Raw genomic sequence first — 10,680 nt, forward strand, 5'->3', positions numbered from 1 at the left:
CTATACAAAGATGATGTTACAGAACTTTGACCCCTTAACAGCCAAATTTCTGGCCGAAAACGGATTACAAAGATTTTCCCAAATCTCAATAGCCGGTATAGCAAATTTCGAGTCTGTAGACTGAAAATTAGTTATTGTGTCGGGAAATGTACACAGACAGACAGACAGACACACAGACAGACAGACACACAGGCAAAAACACAGACAGACACTTTCACTTTTCTCTGTCCCACTCTCTCTCTCTATATATATATACATCCACACATACATACATAAATAAATAGATACACGTACAAACACACGCACATATAAAGGAAAAGTAGTTTGGTTGAAGCATTGTTCATAAACAATTATATATAAAAAAGCATTGTTCATAAACAATTATATATAAAAAAGCTGTAGCCATTGAAAACACTGGTGTAGTGACATGATGTGACGTAAGAACGAAAACAGACAAACAAACGAATATCTTGTTGGCTTTATAAATCCTCATCTATTTATTTTCAAAATCAATCCCAAATACAAATCATTAAACATGAACTCATTGTCTCATATAATCAGAATGGTTAATGTATTAGATATTTCAAGAATAACATCTCTTTTTCAAAATATAACCCAAAGAATGCCAGAATTTGATGTTTCCGTGGATAATTCAAAGGTATTTGAACTCGGATTTCCGGTGGCGTAGTTCCCGTTTTGCAGTCGATTGCCAAACGTCATTACTTCACGCAGGAGATTTAGTTGCAATGACTGTAATTATAGTGATATTAGTGACAGCTGTCCTATAAAAGAGTTAGAAAAGGAAAACAAAAGTCAGTGGAGTGGGACGGTTTTGATAAGGGTTGATATTTATGAGATACGCCCTTTTAATATGTGCGTTTAACGATGAAAGTGTTATTTCAAACTTAAGCATGACAGACTAGCAAAATTAAAATTGACAAACGAACGAGACTGATATTTCAAAATTAAGTGTAATTATATTTCAAATTTAAAGTGACAAACTTACAATCTTTGATATGTAAAACTGAAACATTTTACGTGACAGACAATCTGACAATTACATTTGAAACTTAATACTGAATGACTAAAAGACGTCATTTAATACCGATGAATAATGACAGACTAACAAAAATTATATTTCAAACTTAAACATTACAGGCCAAAGAAAATGCTACTTAAAACTTGAACATGGCAGACTAACGAAAAATATATTTCAAACTTAAAAATAAAAATAACTGCGATGAAATCCTTCAAATTCTGAACATGAAATTCTGAAGATGACAAACTAAAAATAATTTTTCAGACTTAAGCATATCAGACAAAATGTTGTCTAAAACTCAAACATGACGTACTAACGAGAATATTATTTCAAACTTAAGCGTAACTAAATATTGATATAGAGTACTAAATATTGTATTTGAAACTTAAACGCGACAGGCTAAGAAATTTATATTTTAAATTTAAACTTGACAGACTAAGGAAATGCTATTTAAAATTTAACCATGACGGGTTAGTAAATATTATAATTAAATCTTCAGCTTGACAGACTAACAAAAATGATATTTTAAACCTAAGCTTGACATATTAATAAAATGATATTTTAAACTTTAGGTGTACAGACTAAGAACAATGAAATTTTAAACGTAAGCGTGGCAGAGCGACGAAAATACTAGTTAATACTTGAAGGTGACAGAGTAATAAAATATTAATTCAAACGTGACAATGTGAGAAAATGTGTTTTTCAAACTGCAACCGATCAGACCAATCGACGGACGAAGCTACCATTAAGAGTTGTGGACGCATTTACTAACTATTTCGGACATCTGATGCCCAGTCGGTGGTGGGAAATAAGGATAGATGTGTGGTCTCGTGTCGTATCTGCAACATTTTTTTTTTGGAGGAGATGGAGAAAAGAGGGAGGTGTAGAGGCAGCAGAGGACTTGTTGGGTTAGGGTTAGGGTTAGGGTTAGATGGAAATTTAAAAAGAGAGCGGACTGTTGAGGATCATGTTTCGGATGAGGGTTACTTTTTCGCAGTTTTCGAGGGAAATGAAGTCGTGATGGCGGGTGAGTGGACGGCTGGAAGGCTTGTTGAAAGTGGACAGACGGACGTTGGTCTTTACTCCTCGGCTAAGGAGAATGTGAATAGTTTCTATTTGTGTTGAGGACCGAGACCTCGGCATTAGTGCCTGAGATTAGACAAAATTGGAAAGCATTATACGCGATAGTGTCGCATCATATCCAAGAGCCACGCGAGATGGACAGGTAGCGATGGGGCTGAGGATTATTCCACCATTTTGTTTATATATTTTACTTTTTGAATATGACAGCAGGAGTTGCAAAATGAGCTGCACACATACACACATGCATGGTATACCTTTTTATTAATATAAAAATTTAGCTACATATATACATACATGTCTTCGCTACGGCGTTATTACAGGTTTACCATAATAAAGCAACTGACAAAGATTATCTGTCAGCAGGCTGATGACACTAAACTTTGAATAACGTCGTAAATGAAGCGTGCATACACATGTCTAGCCAAGTTTTTTTTGCAAAAATTTAATTAATACTGAAATAAAACCTCACGTATTATTGAACACTCTCCGATAAATACGGCAGTTTTATAGAACTAACCCTAGAATCAACAACCCTACAAATATTATATATATATATATATATATATATATATATACATATATATATATATATATAAGCAAACAGTAGTTTGCTTGAAGCATTGCTGGTAAAGAAATATATAGAAGTTTTAAAAGCTAAAAGCAATGCAAAGAAGACCGGAATCACAAGAGTAAAGAAAAGAAAAACATACCCATCTATTATTTTTCCTTTTCTTTACTCTTATGATTCCGGTTCTCTCCGCATTGCATTTGGTCTTATATATATATATATATATATATATATATATATATATATATATATATATATATATATATATATAATTCAAACATGGAAGTGTTTGAATATATGGTTAAGTGACAGTTTTAGTCATTTAGAACTGCTTTAAAGCTTCACCTCTCACTCATTTTTCGACCAAATTTCAAACAATTATAACAGTTTGTAGATCACCTGCTCAGCTATATATATATATATATATATATATATATATATATATATATATATATATATATATATATATATATATATATATATATTAAATTTCAATTTTCTTTCATTAAACCAAAAGTTATGAGGAGTTTTCTGGTGTTCAAAATTGTAAAATATGTAAGGCCGTGAGCGACGCTTGTTATGATAGGTTTCCATAGCAACGTCGTCGCTTCAGCGACTACTGTCGCAAAAAAAAGTAACTTGTGAAACTCACTGTTTCACTGAAAGCATGAAAGGGACATAATTTGGGATATTTTATTGAAAGCAGACGAGTGGCATACATTGTTTTTAATTATGTGTTTATGGGTGCAAAAATAAATAAAACTTAAATTAAACAAAAAACAAGTGAATTTATTGGAAACCTGGAAAAATCATGGATTATAGAAAAATGCGAGTGTGAAATGTAATATGGTTAAGCTTAAACATGGAAAAGTAAAGGACTAGTTGTTAAAACTGGAAAAAGAAAAGAACAAAATATTCTAGTAAAAAATATAATAAATGTATAACTTAAAATATTGCAGCATTAAGATTTTTTAAAATTCAATTTACAACAATCTATAATCAATTCTTAATGTTGCAATATTTTAAGTTATAAATTTATTATATTTTTTACTAGAATATTTTGTCCTTTTCTTTTCCAGTTTAAACTAGTCCTTTACTTTTCCATGTTTAAGCTGAACTATATTGCTTTTCATGCATGCATTTCTCTCTCTCTCTCTCTCTCTCTCTCTCTCTCTCTCTATATATATATATATATATATATATATATATATATATATATATATATATATATATACAGGGTGACTAAAAAAACCGGCCTCAAATCTAATTAGATCCTGTTTCTTAGTGTTTTGTCAGAATGAAATGAAACTTTGGTCATAACTAGTTTATTATATTCAAAACATCAGATCAAAACACAAGGGTCTTTGGCCTATGTTTCTCCATTCTACAGCATATGTTCTAGATGGCCTCCATTCAGCTTTTTTTTTTTCGGGGGTCACCTTGTATATATATATATATATATATATATACATATACATATATATATATATATATATATATATATATATATATATATATATATATATCAGTTGAGGTGCTCGTTACGTGTAGCGATTAGTCTTATAACGTGTGGTAAGAAAAATAGAAGTCTTACCGTGGGTGTGCAGCGAGTGATTTCAGGCCGAGAAAAGGAAAAACAAATATGGCGGCCAGCATTTTATTACGTGCGTTCTCGCAAAATCTCGTGTGCACGTGAAGCTGGAAACTACAAAACGAGCTTAATTTTTCGGTGCTGGGAAGATTCCAGATCTGGCAGGAGAGTAGGTGCAACAGGGGTGGAAATTATTCTCGGATTTATGTGTTTGAGGTGACCTCCGCCCCTCGGGAGCCGCACTGCAGTTTAAGGACTGTGTCCTCCCTTTTTTTCAAAGATAGTATTTTCATAACGAAAAATTTTCTATAGAGCCAGGATATACTGTGAACGAAACGGTCCGTAAAAATGTAGCGGAGTTTTTGTATTTAAAAGATAACCAGTAAAAAGAATATAATGTTTATCACAAAAATGCAACCTATATATATATATATATATATATATATATATATATATATATATATATATATATATATATATATAATAAAGCGAACACGTGTGTGTCTGTCTATACACGAATAGGCTCCTTTATTGTTTTCTATTTTAATAAACTGACCACATACAATGATAGAAGAGGCATACAGCACCAAAAATGCGGATGTTACATTTTGAACAGGGGTGGTTTATCAAAATTGTGGGGTCTGCGTACGCGCCCAGTCCACAAAGAACGGAAATAAATAACTAAAAAAAACAAAACAAAAAAAACATTTACAAGAGTTTTTAATATAGATGCGCATATGAATACTTTGATAAGTATGTTTCAGCGTGAACAGAGATGGTATAATAATATTGTGGGGTGTGCGTTCGCGCCTGGCCTCAATAGAATGGAAATATGCCACTAACTTTAACAACGACTTTTGATAGCTATCCGCGTAAGTATACTTTGATAGTCATGTTACAGTTTGAAGAAATATGAGATGATAAAATTATGGTATAATAAAGTTGTGGGGTCTGCGTTCGCGCCTGGCCTCCATAGAATGGAAATAGACAGAAACTTTAATAAAGACTTTTCATATCTATCTGCGTAAGTATACTTTGATAATTATGTTTCAGTTTGAAGAAATATGGTATAATAAAATTACGGGGAGTTCGTTCGCGCCTGACCTCCATAGAATGGAAATATATCACAAAGTTTAACAAGGTTTTTTTTTATATAGATCCACAGAATATTGTGATAAGTGTTTCAGTGTGAACAGTTATGGTATAATAAATTATGGGGTTTATCTATTTTATTTTTACTTTCCTCATATTTGCTTTGCTTTTGATACCCCCACATTCGAAGCTATCTCTTTACAACCCTTCCTTTTCATAACCTATCATACTTTCATAAATCAGAGTCCATTTTCTGTAGACTGTTTTTGAACCCAGTCAACGACAGGTACTTTTGCTAGTCTATATATATAATTTGTAATAACAACGTGGCCCATTTAAAAGTAGCCCATATAATTAAGTATAGAAGGACACATTCTCTTATTGTTTAAATTACATGTACTGTTATAAAAGATGCTGCAAGTGCTCTCTGTTTACATTTATGCGTTTATGGGCACACTTAACAACTTAACTGTATTCGCGCCTGACCTCTATAGAATAGAAATATATTACAGTTTAACATTTTTTTTTAATATAGATCCACATAAGAATATTGTGATAAGCGTGTTTCAGTTTTAACAAGTGCGGTATAATAAAATTATGGGGTCTATCTGGCTTTCACAGAATGGTTTTTAATTTTTATTACTAAAATATAGTTTTAGAAAAATAAGTTGTTTGTGAATAATGTCGAAACTAATTTAGGTGACCGAAATAGGATTTGACCAATATTTAAACAATTTATGATAAAATGGAAGGGTTAAACTATTTGTTATTATTTTTTGTCTGTATGTTTTTATTCCCTTGAAGTAACTATTTTTTTTAATATCACAATTAATTAAAGGCCTTTAGTTTAACTCTTCAATTTTTTTTATTATAAATTATTAAAATATTGGTCAAATTTTATTTCAGGCACCTAAATAATTTCGACAATACTCCCAAACAAATTATTTTAGTTAAACCATATTTTATGAAAAAAAGACTTTTAGATGGCGATTCATTCATTACAATTAAATAAATGAAAGAATTAAATTATGAGGTAGATACAGTATGCCAAAATAAAACACTGAGTTGATTTTATAATGTATAAATGAAGAATGTGAGTGGTAAGAATTACCTCAGTCGAAAAGATTTGTACTCCTTTAACTGATGGGGAAAGAGCAGATACTGTATTTTTGATTATTCATCGAAAATAAAATTAAAATTCTTTTTTCTATGATAGATACTACATTTGGAATTATTTATTAACAAATAAAACACATTCTTTAAAAATGATTTCTTAAAAATTTCAAACGCCAAGAAATAAAATTGTATTTACTTTTCGCATATATTTTTTTATAGTTTAATTGACCGCATTAGAAATTATTTTTAAGTAAAAATAATTTAAAAATAGAAAAAAAATGTTGGGTATACTCCTTTCATTACATTTCACTTGACCCCAAATAAGTTTGGAAATACCACGAAATATGTTTCATGTATGATCAGAGATAATTCCTTCAATCATCTTCATAGAATCAAAATCTATTCTGTTAATTTGCAGTGATAGGTTTGCAAAAACTGAAGCAAAAAGGCTTTTATATATCAAAACTCATTAAAACAAGCTAAGAGTAAATTCCAGCATCCATCTCAAAGATCATATAAATAACTATATAGGTCATATATGCATATTACATTTAGCTTCACATATAATTTGCGTGGATGCATGAAAAGACCAAAGATGCAATGAATTATGGCAGAAATTATGGAAAACCAGACCTGTTTATCCCATTCACTTCAAATCCAAAGTGGAAGAAAATTCAAGATGAACTTCTCCCTGGACAAACATACATCAATCGACAAGATCTATTGGCCAGAGTGTTTCGCCTGAAGATAATCAAAGTGATGAATCTGACGAATCAGAAACTTTTCGCCCACTACGATGCTACATAACTGAGTAGAATTTGGGGCAAATACTTTGACACCCCCTCATAAAATGGGGTGTCTATTCCGAAAACCATTCTTACCATTGCGAGGTTGAGAGTGTATATTCTGAAAGCCGTTCTAATATGAGGAAGTTGGGGGTGTCCATTCCGAAAGCCGTTCTTAACATTAGGGCGTTGGGGGTTGGCCACCAACAACAACCGTAGTTTATTTTTTACGAGGTGGGCAACGGGTCCTACAAGTACAATAATAAATAGGAAACTTGCATTAATCAAAATATCATATTTAAGCGTATCGAACGACCGGGCAATGCCGGGCGGCCTACTAGTATATATATATATATATATATATATATATATATATATATATATATATATATATATATACTTCATTTACTCACATAAATTTAATATACGAAAGTATAGATTTATGCGTAAACTTTAAGTATTTACTTCAAAAGTGCTCAATACGTAGGTAGAGCTAGTTAGTAATTAATCGCCATATATATTTTATAAATTACTATATATATATATATATATATATATATAACTACTTCATTTTTTCACATAAATTTAATATACGAAAGTATAGATTTATGCGTAAACTTTAAGTATTTACTTCAAAAGTGCTCAATACGTAGGTAGAGCTAGTTAGTAATTTATAAAATATATATGGCGATTAAGCTACACTGAATATTCTGCGTTTCATCCAACTATAGGATTCGTCAGGCTTATACGCGAATTCTGTGGTTGCTTCTTGTTTTTTTTATATATGTTGAGGATTTCTAGTTAGCCAATCAGCTTTCTAGTATCCACCGCGCCCCTTCCTATCAGCCAATGGGCATGCATTTTATCAAACAAAGGATCTGTTTTAGAACTAGGTTAGTGGTTTTAGGTGGACGTTCTCCTTTTTTTTTATATATAAGCCTGACGAATCCCATAGTTGGATGAAACGCAGAATATTCAGTGTAGCTTAATCGTCAAATATATTTTATAAATTACTATATATATATATATATATATATATATATATATATATATATATATATATATATAAATAAAGAGAGAGAGAGAGAAAGAGAGAGAGAGAGAAACGTGGGAGGGAGAAATGCGAAGTGTGTGGTCTATGCGAGTACTAAAATGCTACTATTTTATTTTTGCTGTACCCTCTCTCTCTCTCTCTCTCTCTCTCTCTCTCTATATATATATATATATATATATATGTATATATATATATATGTATATATATATATATGTATATATATATATATATATATATATATATATAATTCTATATTTATCCTCACGTTTTCTCTGCGCGTCACCAGTTTCTCCGGTGCAATCTTTATCTCGACAAAAATCCATAAATCTTCAATTTGTTTTGTATATGAAGTTTACAATACAGCAACGAAAAAAGTTCACGAAACTATGGAATCTCATACGTCACATTATCTTAGCTAAAGCCTTCGAGAATAACAATGCACAACAATAACATTCGAAGTTGATCACCGTTTTTTACGGAGCGACGGAATAGCGACACTATCACTTTCCTGTCCGTCTGTGATGCGATAGGTTAAAAGTCTATTTGGTATGGGTTGTAGAAGTGAACAAGGAGGAACTTCAACTCTTACTAATATAGATCACCTTTATTATTTTACATTATTTATACGAAAAAAACAAAAAACAAAAAAAACTGATAGCATGTTAAAACAAACGCAGTTCGAGCGAACATATACCTGTCAAGAACTGACAAATTGTCACATAGAGAACCCAACTAATTTGATGAACCGTAATTCCTTCCTTTCTCTCTCTCATACACACGCTCTCTCTCTCTCCCTCTCTCTCTCTCTCTCACATACACTTTCTCACTTTCTCTCTTACACACACGCATGTAATATATATCACAGTTTTTATACCTATATTCAAAAATATTTCATGGTTATGCAATCATCAGTGCAGGAAGTAGTAATTCGAGATGGACTCGAACTCAATAAAATAGAAATTCGAGACGGATTTGAACCCAGTCAATAAAATTAGTTTTGCAGGATATTTTTTTATTTATTTATTTCCAAAAAAGCCGTCTCGTTTTTGATTCGGCTATTTCCGGTTGTTTACGTAATCGTTTTCGTGTAGTTCCAAAACTGCACAGTACGTTTAATTATTTTTCCCTCAGTCACAAGTAATTAAGATTTGAAGGAAACTACATGAGGTTACACATGAAACAATGCAAGCAGGCTTGTCATAATCAACGGCTATGAGAGTATCCTAGAAATGGGAAGATTAGAAAGATGCATGTATGCTAATTGACCGTTTTATTTTAAGTTCACTAAATAGCGTTCTACTTTAATCTTCTTAGAGGGACTTATAACTATAATACGCTGTCAATAAATATTAAAAATTTAATACCTATAAGCACCGATGTGTCATGCTTATGCAATCATCAGTGTAGGAAATGATAACTTGTTTGTAATTAATTATGATAAAGATATGTTCGATTATTTATTAAGAACGGGATATTTTTTTATTCTAACCTTCAGATCAACCATAGTATCTTAAGTTTCAGTTTAAATTGGGGGAATACCCAGGCGAAAAATTGTCAGCTTTACTTGAGTTTTTGTTTATTAAAAAAACAACAACACTGCAGTACTTACTTCAGCTATCTTTTAACGTGTGAGGTGGCTTATAAAGAAATTCATCACGTTCCTATGAAGCATGCAAGTTGATCCAAACTGTTCTCTGTTTTATTGATTTTTTCGATCTTTCGTCGATTTCTTTACTCCATATAAAGTCAACAATTCACTTTATAATGTACCTTCACCAATACTATTACAGTGTTATTGTAGGAAATATTTATTGGCTGTTACGTTCTGACCTTTTGAGACGAGGATTGATTATTCGTTATTATTTGTATTCTTCAGGATATTATTCTCATCTTCTTATTTTCATAACATTTCGGTCGATGTAACCCTCAGCCTTCTTCACATATATCTTGTCGAGCTCGAGAAACTTCTGAAGAATTTGGAAATCTGCACGTAATTTCGAACATAATCCTTTATTTAATTCGTGTGAATAGCATAATCACGTTGACACACCGGTTCCCGTCAGATCACCGAAGTTAAGCAACGTTGAGCCTGGTCATTACTAAAATGGGTGACCAATTTGGGAAGTTCAGGTGCTGTATGTAGGAGGACGTCGACACCTCCCTGCAAAACGTTGCAAAAACCTAACGTCATCTCCCCTAACGTGGATATACATGCGACTGGGGACCGCTTGTGAATTTCATACTCCTATGAAACTTCCTCCTTCGGAGGAAGCCGGTTAAACCCTGAATAGGGTTGGTGCTGACTGCACTTGTTCCGTCAGCCCTTCAACACCTGAAGATGATTCGTGGACG

The 10,680-nt window shown here is 32.0% G+C and overlaps 1 pseudogene; it reads left to right on the forward strand.

Moving 5' to 3' along the window:
- Window positions 1–10,351: 10,351 nt before the first annotated feature.
- On the forward strand, window positions 10,352–10,470 carry LOC145267387 (5S ribosomal RNA; annotated as a pseudogene).
- Window positions 10,471–10,680: the final 210 nt, after the last annotated feature.

This window comes from Euprymna scolopes, chromosome 42 (genome assembly GCF_053919585.1).
Source record: "Euprymna scolopes isolate OS-2025 chromosome 42, ASM5391958v1, whole genome shotgun sequence".
NCBI lineage: Eukaryota > Metazoa > Mollusca > Cephalopoda > Sepiida > Sepiolidae > Euprymna > Euprymna scolopes.